This window comes from Charadrius vociferus, unplaced genomic scaffold (assembly GCF_000708025.1).
Source record: "Charadrius vociferus isolate BGI_N301 unplaced genomic scaffold, ASM70802v2 scaffold183, whole genome shotgun sequence".
NCBI classification, from domain to species: Eukaryota; Metazoa; Chordata; class Aves; order Charadriiformes; family Charadriidae; genus Charadrius; species Charadrius vociferus.
Window position 1 is genome coordinate 882522 of NW_009648250.1, and position 10730 is coordinate 893251.

A 10730-nucleotide genomic window follows, 5' to 3' on the forward strand; every position below is an offset into this window, starting at 1 on the left:
TACAGGTAATTTCCTCTCAGAATTACTTCTGTTGGGACACCTCTGAGGAAAAAGAAAAATCTGATTAAAAATAGGAAAACCAAACCACTCACAATGTAATTAACCCTGGACCTGTTGGAAGGTCAGCTGATTTTTAAGATGATTTGTAACCATTAAATTGGGCAAGGCAGATACGCAGCATTACTTGATCTTATCTTCATTGCCCTGGTCACCTTTGATCTCCGTTTGTCCTTCCCCCATTTGTTTATGCTCTTTCATGCCTTGCTTCAAAGTCAACTGTAAAGCCTTTGGGGCAAAGACCAGTGGTGTGGTGGTAAATGAAAAGGACAGGCTGACGCCTTCATCTGCTGGCCCAGTCTTGACTGTGGGAAATGGGTGAATGCTGCAATGACGACAGTAAGGATGGTTAAATCCATCCTTCGTCCTTCCAGTGGGGAAATTTACCCGTGGCCGCACCATGGGCAAGTACCAAGTTTGCCTGAGCAGCTTATCTGGATAGCTTGGTGGCCAGGGGAGAAGCTGCTTGGGGTACCTGTGCACCATCCAGGAGCCAGCCTAGTGAGCACTGTGACCTGTAATTGACCAGAAGCCTCAGCCAAGGGACACGAAAGAATCTGCTATTACAAAAAAAAAAAAAAATTTAAAAAAAAAAATCATAGAAACATCAGATGTCTGTAGCTTTAGCTTTTGTATTGTTTTTACTCCAAGGGCATGCTCATGAACAGTTTCAATTATTCTCTGAAGAGGCATTCATCTTCAAGATGTTCTCAGATACACAGGTATTGTCAATTTTTACACAGACAAAACCAATAGTATGAGAAAAAGCCAGAGATAAGACAGACAATAGGGAAATATCAGAAGATTACCCTAGAAATGTGCATTGATCTTTTTAATGCTTTTAATTGTGTTTAATACTTCAGGGAATAAACTGTGTGAAGAAGGTGTTGTAATGCTAAATTAGGGAGGAACAGTTGTGAGAGAGTCAGATCATAAACACCTGGCACAATGCAAAAGCCCAAGCCGAAACAGAAATGCCACTTACAATGCAAATATCAAGCACCAGAGTGCCAGTAGCTCTATTTTCCCTAAAGACTAATCTCTAGACTTCATTACAGTGGTCAGCAGAACTTTTCTTGACCTTTTACTTTCCCCTTGCTTGATTTTTGTCTCCGTTCCTTGCTGCATGAAAGAACTGCATGAGTACCTTAGTGCTTGATTTCTTAAAAGTGTTAAAGATGAAATGAGATAAACCCCTGAAAGAAAGTAGAAACGGTGGCTACTGATCCATTTTAATGTGAGGCTTCTTCATTTGGGTTGGCAATTCCTTGGGCACAGATCTTTGCAGCTCTCTCCAGTTGTGCACAATGGCTTATGTTTGAGAAAATCTCATCCCTCATTAGTGATATCTTTATTTCTAACTCTCTCGCCGTAAGTAGATATGAAAGACTGGACGGGGGTTTTATAATCAGCGGGGATGTGTAGATGAATTCATTAGCAATAAACCTGCCCTAGTCAACAGGGAGGCTGGAAAACTGGTGAATCAAAAGTGAAGACTGTTGCGAGAGGTCTGGCTCAGGTTGGTTTTTGTCCACCACAACTCAACATTTTCATAAAGTAGAGACAGGTTATTAAATTTGCAGATGTCACCAAGGTGGGAGTGCTGTGAGCATATCTCAGGAGGGATCTGAATTCTAAAGGATCTCAATGAATTAAAGATTTGGGCTGAAAAAGGGTGGTGTAACTCAATAAAGACAAGTCCAAAGCTCTGCTTTCTCAGAAGCAGTGGGAAGAAAGGGCACAGGTAGGGAAAGGCTAAATAGGCAGGAATTTGGCAGAAAGGGACCTGGGGGGTGTAGTAGTTACAAGGTGAACATGGGACAATGTTATCCTCCAGTTGCAAGGAGGGGAGGGAAAGTGCCATTAGGGTTAGCAGTATGAGCTGTAGGAGAATGCGCTGAGCCTGTGACTAGACAAGCCAGCTCAAGAGCTGTGTCAACAGTCAGGTACCAACTGGAAAAAGTCCACAGAAGAGCAGTAGAGCTTCAAGGAGGCGTCAAGAGTCTTCAGGGATGCAGCAAATGACATCTGATGGTGAAAAGTTGAGGGCTTTTCAGCCCAAAGAATGGCAGACTGAACAGGGAAGAGAGAAATGTTTCGGTGCTGCAGCACTACTGAGGAGTAAGGGAATGGCAGTTTGCAAATAGCAGTGAAGAAATTCCTGGTTTGAAAATGGGAAACACTTTCTGATGGTAATGATGGTGAACCATAGGAAAAGGATGCCAGTTTTCAAGAACAATTGGGAGAAACATTTCCCAGTAATGACACTGGAGCAGCTGATTCTGCTTTAGGACAGTGGTAAGAAGTGCATAGCTTTTCAAATCCTTGTGTGCTATACACTTCTATGATTCTACAACACAAATATTCAAAGCATTTTGCACTGAGCAAACTGAAAGAGAAGATAACCTTGCTTCAGATTTCTCTTGCTTGGTATGCTTAGCATCAGGTGGTATGGCTTTGCTTTTCGCAGCAATAGGTGTCTTGGCTAGTTCTCAGGAATGGTGGTGCGAAATGAAAGAAAAATAAGAAGTTTGCATTCTGGGGAGGAGTTTCTTCTGCAGTTAATTGTGGCTGTAGTCTTGACATGGGATGAATATTTGGAATTTCAACACTTCTAATGTGGCTTTAGCATGAGCTCTGAATGTCACTGCTCCCTGTTGGCTCCCATTTTTGTGTGTCTGTTGGCCAACATGGTACTAGACTTCATAGTATGTAACCTGGCAAAACAAAGGTAACTATCAAATGCAGCTTGTTGAGAACTTGGTTCAAGCTACAGCTTGGTTTGGCAATTAAATTTCTGTAAGTCTGTTTTGTGGTAACATATGAACTGTGACTCTTACAGGGGAAACAAAAAGCTAAGAATAGTGTTAGTAGGAATGTGGCTTTGGTGGTTTTTCTTAGTAAAGAGACAGATGAGCAAGATGTAGCCTGTAAAAGGGAAGAAAAGGCGGGTGGGTATAGGGGAGAGAGATAATGACTTTTGAAAATTCCAAATGGAATCTAGTGGTTTGGGCATGAGGAAAGGTAGACTGGATTTGCTAGCTCTTAACCACCAAGGGCAACTTTGTACTCTAGCTGAGGCAGGACTTACCTTCTCAGATAATTTTTTTTTTTTGAGCTGCTTCTCTTATATATGTACTATAGTTAAATTTTAAACAGTTATCTAAGGCTAAGTCAAATACGTAAATAAGCATCTGAAGTATGAGTCTTCCAGCCTTGGTGCAATTCCTCGGGAGTTTCGTGTCAAAGAGTTTCAGACACTTTTTTTGGGACATGGAAACATCCAGCTGGAAGAAGAAATTTCAACCATTTCCATTAAAATTGAAGAGTTCTATGAAATCAGGTAGATTTTCCTGGAATTTCAGAAAGAAGGGAGAATGGTAGCAGAGTTTAATATTTTTCTGGTGAGATACTTGAATTATTTTTAAAAATTCCAACAAGCTTCTCACCCTCCCCACAACTGAACACTGAATATTGCAGCAAAATAAATATAAACGAGCATAATAGTGGGGCGCTTTGATTTTTTTGGTTCCAGAATTTTTGAATGACTAGAAAGCAAATGTTGCTGCAGAACCTGTCTTGTTCAAGAAGGGGTAACTTGAGGGGTGTGCTCCAGCCTGATGGGGGAGAGACAGGGTCTTGCACAGCTCTACTTCAAAGCTTCCTCCCTTCATTGCTTTTGCCCGTCAATAAGATCAAAGGGAAGAACTGAAGTTGTCCTAGCAAGCCGTATTTTGAACCACATAGTTAAGAAACTAAGCCTAATGGTGAGAAGCTTCCCAAAGTCTCCACGAACTAGCTACATCCAAAGTAGGAAATTTCACCTCCAGCTTCCCTCTGTTCCTCTGGCACAGCCCTGGGACATCACCAATGCCTGCAACTGCTCATTGAAAGTGTTCAGTGGAGGATTGCAACACAGATCCCCAAAATATTTGGTCAGACACAGCATGGACCTCCATTCTCACATGTCTGTTCCTGATGTGGTAGTCTGCGCGATGCCTTTTCTCTGCTGTGTGCAGAGCTAAGTGCAGAAGACCTGTGTGCAGTTTCTGCTGTGGATCTTGCTCAGCGTGTTGCCATGCTCTACTCAAAGAGCACTTCCCCAGAGAAGTGATGGGATTAGTTCCAGGCTGCCAAACCTGAAAAAAACAGTCATGTAACAGAACAGGATTAGTTGACAGTTGTGGCATGTCATTTCCCCTTCTTCCTCATCTTTACCAACTGAACTATTCATTTGCAACCACAAACTCCTCCCAAGAAGAATTTACACCAAAGCTGGTAAAAGAAAGCACCATTCAGTTGATTCACCGGTTACACAGATCCCCATCAGAGAGGGGCTGTGTGGAGCTGATGCAGTTACTGTTTCATCACATCATGCATTTGAAATGAGTGCATCTAAATCCTAGAAGACAACGGTCTAATTCTCCTGCACCACTTTCCTTCTTTAGTTGGGGACTGTGGCTTCCGTTTGCTGGCAAATAATTGCTGAAGACATTAAATAAGACAAAGCACATCTCCTGTTTGCCTCCAAGCACTAATGCTGGATTTAGGATACACCTTCATGTTATGTCTACTACGTTCCACTAAGCTTGCAGTCCTGCCAATCAAGCTACTGTGGTGGTCTGCCCAATTATTTCTTCATAAACCTGTGCTGTCTGTTGCCTGCATCTGTGTTACTGGCTGAAAGTTTAATGCTGTTGATATCTTCCCATTTGTTTCACTCCAGACAAAGCAGAAATTTCCAGAGGTCTTTGGCTGTCTGCAACCTCCCAGGTTAACCGTAGCACCTTGCTTCAGGGAAGGCTGGCAGATTTGGAAGTCCATGTGCACCTCCTCAGATGCTTCCAGGCTCCCTGAGCAGGGCTGGGCATGGTAAGGTCAGGTTATTCCCCAGGAGAAGGAACAAGGAAGCTGTAGAGTAGGTCTGAAGATGGCAGCCTTGGTATACAGGAATGCAAGAGGAAGAGCTAGCTGGCTGCCAGCTGGAGCAGTAGTTTCCCTTTGCAGCAGCACTTCTACGATGGTGTCTCAGGTGTTCAACCACGGGAACTCAGACCCACAGCCCCTGTGGTGTGGACCAGACCCTCTGGCTGACTTACCACTGCAGCCAAGAGGCAGGGCTGCTCTGTGCGGCAGCTAGAGCTGGTTGACAGTTTATTGTTTGTTTTAGTGAAATCTTTTTCTTGAAAGGAAAAAAAAAGTGGGGAAAGTCTCTCTCTCTCTCTCATACACCCAAAGAATACCTGTTTGAAGGCCTTCAGCTTCATAGAGGCTAAGCAGGATGATGGCTGTATCCTTCCTGCAGCCTGCCCTATAATCTTGGCACTATGCTTGCTGCAAGGCACCCTGAAACTGGGATCCCTCAACAGTAGCAGCCGCACCAAGGTTTCTGGTCTGCACGTTGGGGTTTCCTTGCAAAGCCTGGAGCTTTGTATGCTTGTGTCTCACAGGGGTCACTCGAGGTGTGGGAGATCTGGATTTCAGACCCTTTTCTGAATGAAGCAGAAACCAGACTTAAACTTCAGCCTGTTGCCTTTCTGGTAATTATTTTCAGCGAAGGTTCAGACTTCAGTATTCTGCCTTTTTCTCTTAGAAATGTTGTAGGTCTAGTTTTCATTCTGATACGGGATGAAAATGTTTGACGTTTTAATGGAATAAGATTTCTACCTGGCTGCCCAGGGGAGGTCGTTCATGGCGTGGCTTTGTAGATCAGCTTCATGGTGAGAAAGAGCTACCAGGGTCTCAGAGAGCTCCATGCCAGTAATTAACATTTCAGATAAAGAGAAATCCTCCTCCATGCTTGTTACAGTCCTGTTGTCTCTTCTTGGCAAGTAGAGATGAGGTGGTCAGGGAAAGGTGTTGATGGCTAATGAGGCAGGGTAACTTGCTGTAGCTTCTGCTTCCTAAAATATGCGTTTGTTTGTTTGTTTTGTTTTTTTTCCCCTTTCTTCTTGGTTTCATATTCTTCCTTCTCTGCAGCTCCTAAAGACCTGAACCTCTGTTTGGCAAACCCAGAAGGTGGGAAGAGGAAAGCATGCAGTGCCCTTTTGGGAGGGACCCATGTGGCTTGCAGTTGAAGACTGCCTCTTCCGAGACGTCAATGAGGATGATGTTATCAGATAATGATAAAGACAAATGGGGTCATAGCTGATGTTGGCTTACATAGAAAACATTATCTGGTGATCAAGTCATAATTCACATATGGAAATATATGAGTAAAAATTCATCAGTGCTCCCTCTCTTGATTTCTCTTCGCTTTTTCCCACTACTGATTAGTAACAAAAACTTGATATGGTCCGTTCTTGTTGTCTTATATATTTGTTGAGGCTCATGTGATGAGAAAGGTACGTCTTGGTTAGAAGTGATAGCTCTTGTGAAAGTACTAATGGGAACAATACGAACAGTGGGGAAGGAATATGAAAGGCCTGAGTAATGAAAGCTTGGACTGAACTATTCTTCAGCTGCCAAGTAGGGAAAAAAGGAAAGGGAAAGGGAAAGGGAAAGGGAAAGGGAGAAGGGAAAGGGAAAGGGAAAGGGAGAAGGGAAGGGAAAGGGGAAGGGAAGGGAAGGGAAGGGAAGGAAAGGAAAGGAAAGGAAAGGAAAGGAAAAGAAAAAAGAAAAGAGAAAAGAAAAGAAAAGAAAAGAGAAAAAAGAAAAGAGAGAAAAGAAAAGAAAGGTTTCAATGTCCTTTTTTTTTTCCTCAGTGAAATGTAATAAAAGGAAAATTTTACCTTGGAGCTACCAAACGTGTTAGTTTTGTCTCAAATGAAATATTCTATTTTTTACACTGTGAAAACACTGAAAGAGTTTGTTTAAAACTTCTCTCCCACCTTTTTTTTTTTTTTTGGCTAACACTATTTGATTTGAATTATGAACTGTTCAATTTTGGTCATCTCTGAAGCTGCATATTTTGTTGCAGCTCTATTCATAACCACCCCTCATACCCATTAGCTCTGTTTCTGTGGTCTCTGAAACAAAAAAGTCTCGAGAGAAAAAATAGCAATGGGACTGCCTATGGCAAGAGTGGTTGCAATTATTTACGATGCTGTTGAGATTCCATTGTAGAAATGATATAAAGAAATATGGATTTTTCTTTGAGCCAGATGAGGCCTTGGTGTTGCTGTCATCCTACTTCACTGTCCCAGGGCGGATTTGTGGTCCTTCCTCCTTGGCAATGCCTCAGGTACTTCTACAGCAAGCTTTCTGGCTGCTCTGTCTGCTTTTACAGAGAAAATCCTCTGTGTATAAGATGTTAGTCAGCAATTGGGGTAAAACAGCAGGATTCCCTCTATGCTTCAGTAAAGATGCTCTGATATAATTTAACATGGAAAAATGTAATAGTACAGAGGGCTGGGTTAAACAATAGCAAAATGAGCCATACTTTAAATGGAAACAGCTCCCATGACACTGCAAGGAAAAGGGTCTGGCAGACACAGTGTATATAAACTTTAAACCATCAGCCGGTGTCTGGGCATCAACTAGAAAAGCGTATGGGACACTGGGCTGCTCCGTGGGTCTGAATGCCACGTCCTGCCCCTCCTGCAACACAGCACCCAGCTCCCAGTGACACGCAGGGCAGGGCAGGCTTCACCCGGACTACATGTGCTGTGCTCTTTTGCAGCTGGTTGGTAGCACTGCGTTAGGTTACTAGATGAGAATAGCAATCTGTGGTATGGTGGGTAACTTGTTTTCAAAGGCTTGCAATTTCTCTGGTTATCTTCCTAGTGTTGATACACATTGTAGGTATTGGTGTCTAACAGTGAAGGAAACACCCCTTTGCGACAATGCTTCCTCATCAAATCCTAGCTTGGGCTGTTTCTTTCCAAACAGGAATGGACACGGTTGAGCATGTCTGAAGCAAGAGCACCTTTCAGCTCCATCATCTTGGCTGGATGGAAAAACTCCCTTGTCATGCTGGGAGAAGCATATCCTTTCCGTCTTTGAGCTCTACAGAGAAACACATGTCTCTCCCACATGGATTTTGGCAACGAGCAAAACCAACACGTCCTATTTCTTAATCTCTCTCTGGGACACCCGCTTAGTGTAGCAATGGCAAATTACCAGGTATCAATGCCATGGTGTTAGTGCTCTGTTATCAGAAAAACACTTTTTGCCTATAAAATCCTGAAGACGAGCCTCAGCTAGCCAGAGCACTGACTGCTGAAGGCAAGGCTGCATCAAAACCTGCACTCCTATCTCCTTTCAGTTTCATGAAGCAGGACGGTGGTTGCATCAGCAACAGCACTTCAGACACTCACTCTTCTTCCTGAGCTGAGTCTGAGGCAGTTTTCTCCTCTGAAGGAGGATGTGACACTGAGCATGGCAGCTGATAACATCCTAGGAAAGATGAAGGATAAAAGATAGACAGTGAGATCATTTCATGTCTTCTGGTTTTCCAGGAAGGCCCCGTGACTTAAAGGCAGTTGGTGGTTCTATTTTCAATTTGGTTAGCACCAGTTACATCATTTTTAAAAAAGGCAAACTGGCTTCTTGTGATCTGAGCAGAGAAAGATGATTTTTAAGGTTCATATGTGAAAGAAAAAAAAAAACTTAACTATAACTCCTACCTGAGATATTGAGCTTTGCAAGTGTGACTGAGCACCAGGAACTTCAGGCCATTCTGCACTGGCATTACCTCACTTGTTTTGGAAGCCAGGCTTCCCTTTTCAGCAGGTCTTGGGATTTCATTACAGCAGAAAACATACTGTGGAGAGATGATGAGTAAAGAATATGACATGCCACTCAACAGTCTATCTTTCACTCAGTATAGCTTTTCCCCTCCTTTTCCAAAAATCTTTCTTTCCTTGGAACTTCACATATTACTTCTGACTGTATAATTTTCTAATTTTGAGATGTTTCTTGCTACTGAAGAAGGATAGAAAGCAGCATTCAGTACTGGATCTGGAGCTGCTCAATACCAATGACAAAAATTTCAGTTTCCGTGTGTTCAACCCTACAACTTGCTGCCTCTTCCCTCTCTAATTAGTTTCATCCCCTGATATGAAGGATACTTACACATTTCTACCAGGCCAGGTGTTTTCAAACTTTGTCACATGCAGATCTTTTTCTCAGCAAACAGGGATTCAAAATCAGGCACAAACTCTCTTTCATAGTCTTGTTTGCCTTCCACTGCAGGAGCAGGTCTGGGGTACCCTTTCATCATTTTTCTCTTTGGATAGCCTGCAAGAAAGAGAATGCAGAATGAGGAGGCAGGGCAGCTGCAGTGGCCTCCGCACAGCAGAACAGGACTAATGCACTGGGTTTTGTCATCTCTCCAATGGAGCATACGCTTTTCTTCATGTGCCAACGGACCTTTATCTCAGCGGGAAGAAAGCATTTATTTTGCTTGGTGTACTTGGGACTAGCTATAGGGCTTTCATACTCTTTCAAAGAAGTTGCTCTGTAGAGATATGGCAAGTTTGGTCAACAGCTGGAAAGAACAACGTTATCTCTTGCAAACCTAGTTTAGCAGAATTCTAAAACCCGCAAAGGGCCCCATTGCTGCGCACTTCGCAGCAGCGACTCCTTACAGGCTCCCAGCTATGCCTTAACACAAGTGAGGCGCTGGTTTTTGCAGCCTCACCAAGCCAGGCAGCTTTGCTGATAAACAGAGCTTCCACCAGGGCTGTGAGCAAAGCTACGTCCTGTCATGGACATGGTTTTGAGAAATCCCTCAGAGCCTGAGAACCTGAGCAGCGCTTGCTCCTCAGCTGCTGGCTTGGTTGGTGTCCCAGGCACAGGGGTTCCCAGCCCCAGCCTAGCCAGCTGTGGGAGGGTCTGCCCTGCCCATTGCAGCGTGGGTGCTTCCATCTGGCTTTTGGAGAGCCCCCGGCAGGCAGCTGGGTGCCCTATTTCCCCGGCCAAACCCTGCACTAGTCAACAGTCACCCTGCTACTTAGTATTTCAAATATGTGTGAATAATCTGCCACCACTGCCTTTCCCAGATTTTTTCTTTTTGACGACACCAAGTTAGGCCAACGGTTTTAGTGGGCCTAATAGAAGATACTACCCTCTCTCCACAGACCTTGTTGCTTTATGTTCTTGGACTATTACAGCCCTAAGCTGCTAGCACCACTATTGCCGAGCTGGGGTAACTCCGTTATTTGTACTGTGACTGAGGTCAGGCAAGTCAGCCCGCTTGGGTTATGATTTTTCAGAGGCAGTCTTGAGGAAAACAGCTCATCTAGTGCCCAAAGCGCATTTTCCCTTTCTGGGCTTTGGGAAAGGTGGCATATTTCTGAGGTCATGCTGCATCGTTGGCCCAGGGCTCCTGGCCCCATCTTAGGCTGAGATGCTTGTTTGTTTTCTCCTACCTGGGTCTCCACACCTGCAAGACTGGAGGACTTGTGCTTGTTCCCTGGTTTGCAGGGGCTTTCGCTTTTTTTGGATCAAGAAACATCAGGTGACAAGCTGCATCTTGCCCTGTAATTCAGGTTATTTACATGTAAGTCAAACACAAGTACTGCAGTGGGTGCTCTCCCATCATATTCTGTTAGGCCGGAGATAGTGGAGGTGAGCTACTGTGTGGAGGCAGGGCAGTTGGATGTTGTGGTTCAACCCCTTTTCCATTGCAGACTGTCCACCTCCACGGCAGCGTGTCATGTTGGTATTGCTAAAGTAGGTACTCAAGGCTGAAAAAAAGAATTCAATATTTATTTTTCACATGTATTTTC